Source organism: Tamandua tetradactyla, chromosome 25, assembly GCF_023851605.1.
Source record: "Tamandua tetradactyla isolate mTamTet1 chromosome 25, mTamTet1.pri, whole genome shotgun sequence".
NCBI lineage: Eukaryota > Metazoa > Chordata > Mammalia > Pilosa > Myrmecophagidae > Tamandua > Tamandua tetradactyla.
In genome coordinates this window covers 32,739,680-32,745,373 of record NC_135351.1, presented here as the reverse complement: position 1 = coordinate 32,745,373, position 5,694 = coordinate 32,739,680, and the positions used below count along the sequence as shown (strand labels likewise).

The following is a 5,694-nucleotide window of genomic DNA, read 5'->3' as shown; positions in this document are numbered from 1 at the left end:
GTGCTCCCTGCTGAGACAGCTCCAGAGGGGCGCTGGCCACTGTCCTCGCGAGAGCCAGTCCTAAGACCCACACCCTGATGGTCTGTCTCTCGCCACACCCCAGCTGACCTGCTATGATAGGGCTCCAGCCATGATCCACAAGGCCAGGACGCATAACCTGGAGGACGAACCAGAGGGCAAAGTGCTGCTGCAAATGATTTTAGAGGATCAAAATAAACTGGAGGGCAGCAGTGAGAGGGGTGGCCTCCACACCCCACACCCAGCCCCCAGGACTGAGGCTGTTTGCCTCAGAAAACCTGCCAGAAGGCTGATGGTCAGCATCTTGCACTGACCCCAACCTATTTGCAGAAGCCCTCGGTTCCGGCAACGACTGCCCCCTGCTGATTCCGTCTTCCAGTCCTGTGTCTCCTGTGGGCGATAGGGTCCTAGGGCAAAGCTGGCATCAGTGAGATCCAAGAGCAAGGCCTCTCCACTTAGTTCAGTGGGCACCAAGCCTAGCCCACACGCCCCTCTAGAGGGCACCCTCTAGCCAGGATGGGATAAGCTGTGTACCACAGAGGATCATGATGACTGTGGACACCAATATCAAATATTAAAATCCATGTGTTTATGATACAAAATTGCCTGATCCTTTGGAGACTCCAGGGAGCCAATTCAGTATTCACTACAGTCACTCGGAGCCAGGCAGCCTAGGGTCTGGGTCAAAGGACCAGTTACTCAGGCCCCTTGAGCCTTTTTCTCATCCCGGATGGGAAAGGAAACCACTCCATGTGAGAGCACAGGGCCTGTCCCTGCACTGTAAAGGGAACTTTATTTTCTGTTTGGTGAGTTGATCACACCTTCTCAGCCATTAACCCAAGGAAACAGTTCTGACTCCCGGTCCTTGTTTTCTAAATCCTCTGTTATCTTTCAGCACTGTATGGTGAGGTGGGCAGAGTAGGTGGGAGCCTGACTTTCAGAAAAGGACGATGGAGGCCTGGAGAGGATGAGGACCTAGAGCTGGAGCCACACAATCGAGGCAGGAGCAGGGAGCCCGGCCCAGCATTGTTTTCCTGCAGGCTCTAGGACAGAGCAGACGAGCAAAATAGGATCAGAAAGGACGTCAGTGCTTGCTCAAGGGACCCCAGAGCGTGGAGACCTTCCTGGCCCCTGCTCAGGAGGCCTTGGCTTGGCCTGCCCTACCCTGGGCTTCAGTTGCCTTGTCCTGAGGAGTGCGGGATTCAGGGGAGATGTCTGCCTTCGAGAAGGCTTCTTCCAGCCTGGGGATCCCCATCAGTGCAGCCATCTATGCTGGGGAATGGGGTGTGCAGATGGAAGCACACTGACAACTCTATGCTAGGAATACTAGGGATGGAGTCAGAGTCACTTGGTAACAAGTTTCATTGGCTTCAGTGGTTCTTTTGTCTTGCCTTTGGGTAGGTGTCATTCAGAGCAGTCTTTGGTGGTCGTGGACCTGGACTGGGGGATCCACGTCTCTGACACAGGCCGGCCCTCATGGGGACACGTAGGTGTAAGGTGGTCTGGGGCGCTCTGTGAGCACAGCTGACTGCACTTCTGCCCCTCCCCAGCAGTGCTGAAGAGCCCTGACAAGGCCAGTGTCTTCTATTGTGGATTCTTTGATCTCCTGTCATTTTCTTCTCATCAAGCGGACCTCCCCCATGAAGATCTAGGTCAGGATGGGAGCCCTCGCAAGCTTTCTGTGGAAGAAGGAGAAAGGACTCAAAGTTCTCAAACTCCAGTTTCTAACTGGGCCTGATGCTGCCAGTTGCAGGGTCACCTGACCTGGGTCCTGCTGACTGCCCACTTCTTAGGGGAGACCGATCCACTTTGAAGAGTGGGAGATGGCGAGTGGCAATGTCACTCACGGTGGGAGGGGAGGGAAGTCAGCTACCAACTTTGGCAGAACCCTCCCTGGCACCATACCCCTTCCTCCTGGACAGGAGGGTGTCCCAGGGGAAAGTGAGGAGAAGGAGTTGGGATCAAGTTCTATTTGCAGGAGGAGATGCTGTTTGAACCCAGCTCTGAGAACGGTTAGGTGAGTGGGCAGGACTGGAGGTGGGGAGAGGCAGTGGCAGGAGCTCAGGCCCAGACACTGCTCTCAAGATTGCCCGGCATCCCCTTCCAGTCATCCTCAGCATTGTCTCCATGCCAGGAACACAAAATCGTGGCACAGAACAACCTGTTCCCATCAACCTGCAGAAATCTCAGCATTGTGCCAGAGGAGCAATTTGAAGCTTGGTCCAGGTCCTAGGAGGGGCTCAGCAAGGTGGGAAGGTAAGGCCACAGGAATTGGGTGATAGCAGGAGAGCTACCCTCTCCCTGGTGGCTGTGGCCAGAGAGCCCATGCTATGGCTTCTTATTTAGCATCAGACTTGTCTGGGGACACTGGGGCATCTGGACTCCAACTATTGGATTGACACTGGAAGGAGACCTGGAATGAGGCTCCCCGGGTCCCTTGTCATGCAGCAACCCCTTTTCTTGGGAGCTGGATTCTCTCCTTCCATCAGCCAACAACACCTTCAAGACTTGGAAGAACAAGGTCAGGATAAAATGCAAGTGGGGATCCTGGCCGGCAGTCGGAAGAAGTTGGTTGCCAGGGGGCCCAGTGAAGCCCAGGGTTCCACATAGTCTCTGGAAGTTTGACATCTTGTGCTGGGCTTTTCACTCCACTCCTGTCCAGCCTGTGACAGGTACAAGTTGCCTCATCTGGGTCTCAGGGGAAATGGGGTGATGTTGAATGATCTCTCAGACAGCTGGAGCACGATCTTTAGCTGGGTGTCCCATAAACAAACTGTAGTTGTAGCTCAAGGAGGCTTAGCTATATTCTGGGAGAGCACCCCTCTCCCCAGTGAAAGACTTCCACCCATCCGCCAGGCCCCTAACTCATCATCAAGTACCCGGACCAGCTGTCACACCCCTGATGTGCTCAGGTGCAGCTTGTCAGGGACATAGCCAACAAGCTCAGCATTCACAGGACTGACTCCTCCAGCTCCATTGGGGAAGAGATCAACGTGAGCCTTGTCCCAGAGTGCCCTGAGGCCAGGAAAAGGTGACTTTGTCCCTTCTCCATGACAGCATTTCATTGATCCATCCATTCCTGGGACTACCATTTACTGTATGCTACTGCAATCACCAATAGGCCCTTCTAGAAGCTTCTATAAACCCCATGGACCTGGACACAAGGTCTTTGGCTTCTGCTGCTCTAGCTGTCCCCCACAGTTCAGGGAGTTGCCCTCCCTGTAATCCCTGAGGACTTGAGGGCTCAGCTCAGCTTCTAGTTGCACCTCTTCCCCCTGGGTCTCTCTCTACCTTGTCCATTGCACTTTAGTCCACCCACAGGTGCTCCTTCTTATGGGACTGCAGCCACAACTCCTTACTGCCCCTGTCCAGACAGCAGGGGCAACGGGAGCCTGTTTATTATCCTGGATGTGACTAAGCAGCACCAGGTAGAAGAGCATCCTGAGAGCCAGGTGGGTGCGGTTTCACCTTGCTGTCCTATTCAGTCCTCTCTGGTTAATTACCCCTCCTGGACAATTACATTTACAGGTATCCAGGTTCGGGCCTCCAGCCAGAATGCTACCCCGTTTCCCCCAGGATGAAGCAGGTGGCCACCATAGCACCCACTATACAAAGGAGAACTAGGAAAACCTCCTCATATCTGGCTGATGCACAGGGGTCCATGATTGGCTGGAGGTGACCAGGTGCCCGCTAAGCTCCCTCCAGCTCTGGGGCATGAAGGCTCTCAAGAGACAACCTGGGTTGTGTCTCCTGCTCACCTCCAATCTGCAGTGGCCCCAAGTCCTTTTTCCAGTATTCACAGCCATGAGTGGCCTGGAACAGACACCGTCTCCAGCCTGCTCTGCGGACCCCATCCAGCTTCATGCGTATTTTATCCTCCAGCGGAGTATACCACAGCCCTGCCCACCCTCAAAGTCCCCTTGCTGCATAGGTCCTCCTTGTCACCCACCCACCCGCTAAGGCTGAGGTCAGAGGCCACTTTTATGGGCCCTGGGGCAGGGCACAGCATTTGGAGTCAGATGACCTCAATGCAAACCACAAATGGTCTTTGAATAGCCCTGTTCATTCAAGCCAATATGGTCACTGCTAGAGCCAGTTTCCTCAAATTAAAGCGGGGTCTTGGACACAACCACATGAGAGTTTTGGGGTGTTGGAACAGAGGACGTGAAGTCATCTGAAGAGTGTGGGCTTTTGGAGATCTGCCTGGCCTTAGGAGCATTCAGCACAGAAGGAGGCCTCTGATGACCAGAAGGAATAACAGAAGCAGTGAGAGCAGAGTGCCAAAGTCCCACCTTCCAGGCTGGGACCTTGGTGCTGATGCTGCCTGCTCATACATTAAGTGGGGGAAGCCACTGTGTACCCTAATGGCAGTCACTGTCCCCAACACTCACTTAGCTTGGCAGTTGAACCCTCCTCTCTTGTTCCCTCCAGCTCACTCATTTACCAGTGAGAGCCCCTGGACCCAGTAGACCTTGGTTTCTGGGATCTTGTCAGGAAGGAGGAGGGATATGTCAAAGAGAAAGAGCTTCCTGGTCTTTCGTCTGCCCAGACTCAAGGGAGGCTACTGGCTTCTAGGTCACTCTGACCTGATCATCTGCCTATCTAGGCTCTTGGGGGGGTGGGCATCTGGTAACCTTGGCAGCAGGGGTGGGGTCAAAATAAAAATAATTTGTTGTTCCCACGTCTCCAAGCTCTCCATTTTCAATAGAGCTGGCCTTGCCTGGCTAAACTGGGGTGTCTGCAAGCCCTAAGTGACATTGTGAGCACACAGCAGGGGACGGTAGGATTCAGGGGATTCTGCCTGATGGTTCCCATAAGCAGAGCCATTGGGGTATTGGAAGTCCCACAGAGAACCACACGCATGCACATCCCAGAGCCTGCCCCTCACGCCTGCAGGTTGCCCTGATGGGCACTTCCAGGGGGATGTGGGCACGGGCCTTGGAGGAACCTAAGGCAAGACTTGGTCCTGGCAGAGGCTGAAGTGGAGACAGGGGCAGGCCTGAGTAGGTCCAAGGATCTCCCTGCCCACTGTGTCCAGAACATCTGCACCCAGTCTGAATCTAACAGTGAATCAGGGCCCCCAGCGGTCTGGTATGGGGCAGACTCTGGGAGCCAAGCTGCTTTGGGGAGGAGGTGATGAGGGGCCTTGGGTCCAGCGTGGGCAGAGCTCAGGCCTAGAACCCAGCAGGTGCTCATGGCCTTGCACTGTGCACATCCATGGCAGTCAGTGCCTGAGAGTCCTAGGCCCCTCTCGGGGCCCTGAGAGTAGCGACCCAGGCTAAGGACATTGGTGGGTTCCAGGTGATGCCATGCTCAGGCCCTCTTTTCGCATCAGGGGTGGTTAGGAGTGCCATATGCTGCCGGCCCATATCCTAACACAAAATATGATGGTATGTTCTAGGTGATGCCCCACTCAGGCCCTCTTCCCCCATCAGAGGTGGTTAGGAATGCCATTTCCCACTGGCCCACATCTATCACAATTACAAACAGCTTTATATATGCAAATTTGGCAACTTAGAAGAAATGGATCTGCCTCTTGAAAAATAAAAATAACAAAATGCCAAAACTCAAGAAAAAGAAATAGATAATCTCAGTAGTCCTATATCTATTGAAGAAAGTGAATGTATGGTTTTTTAACCTTCAAAAAAAGAAAGCTCTGGGCCTATATGTTTTTAC

At 53.7% G+C, this 5,694-nt stretch overlaps 1 long non-coding RNA gene across 1 annotated transcript; it reads left to right on the top strand.

Annotated features, from left to right (window-relative positions):
• The first annotated feature begins 611 nt into the window (after positions 1-611).
• Positions 612-4,514, top strand: LOC143669041 (uncharacterized). The gene is made up of 3 exons (XR_013168667.1): positions 612-2,274; positions 2,365-3,446; positions 3,547-4,514. It is a non-coding gene; the product is annotated as an uncharacterized LOC143669041 (long non-coding RNA).
• The last annotated feature ends 1,180 nt before the right edge of the window (positions 4,515-5,694 follow it).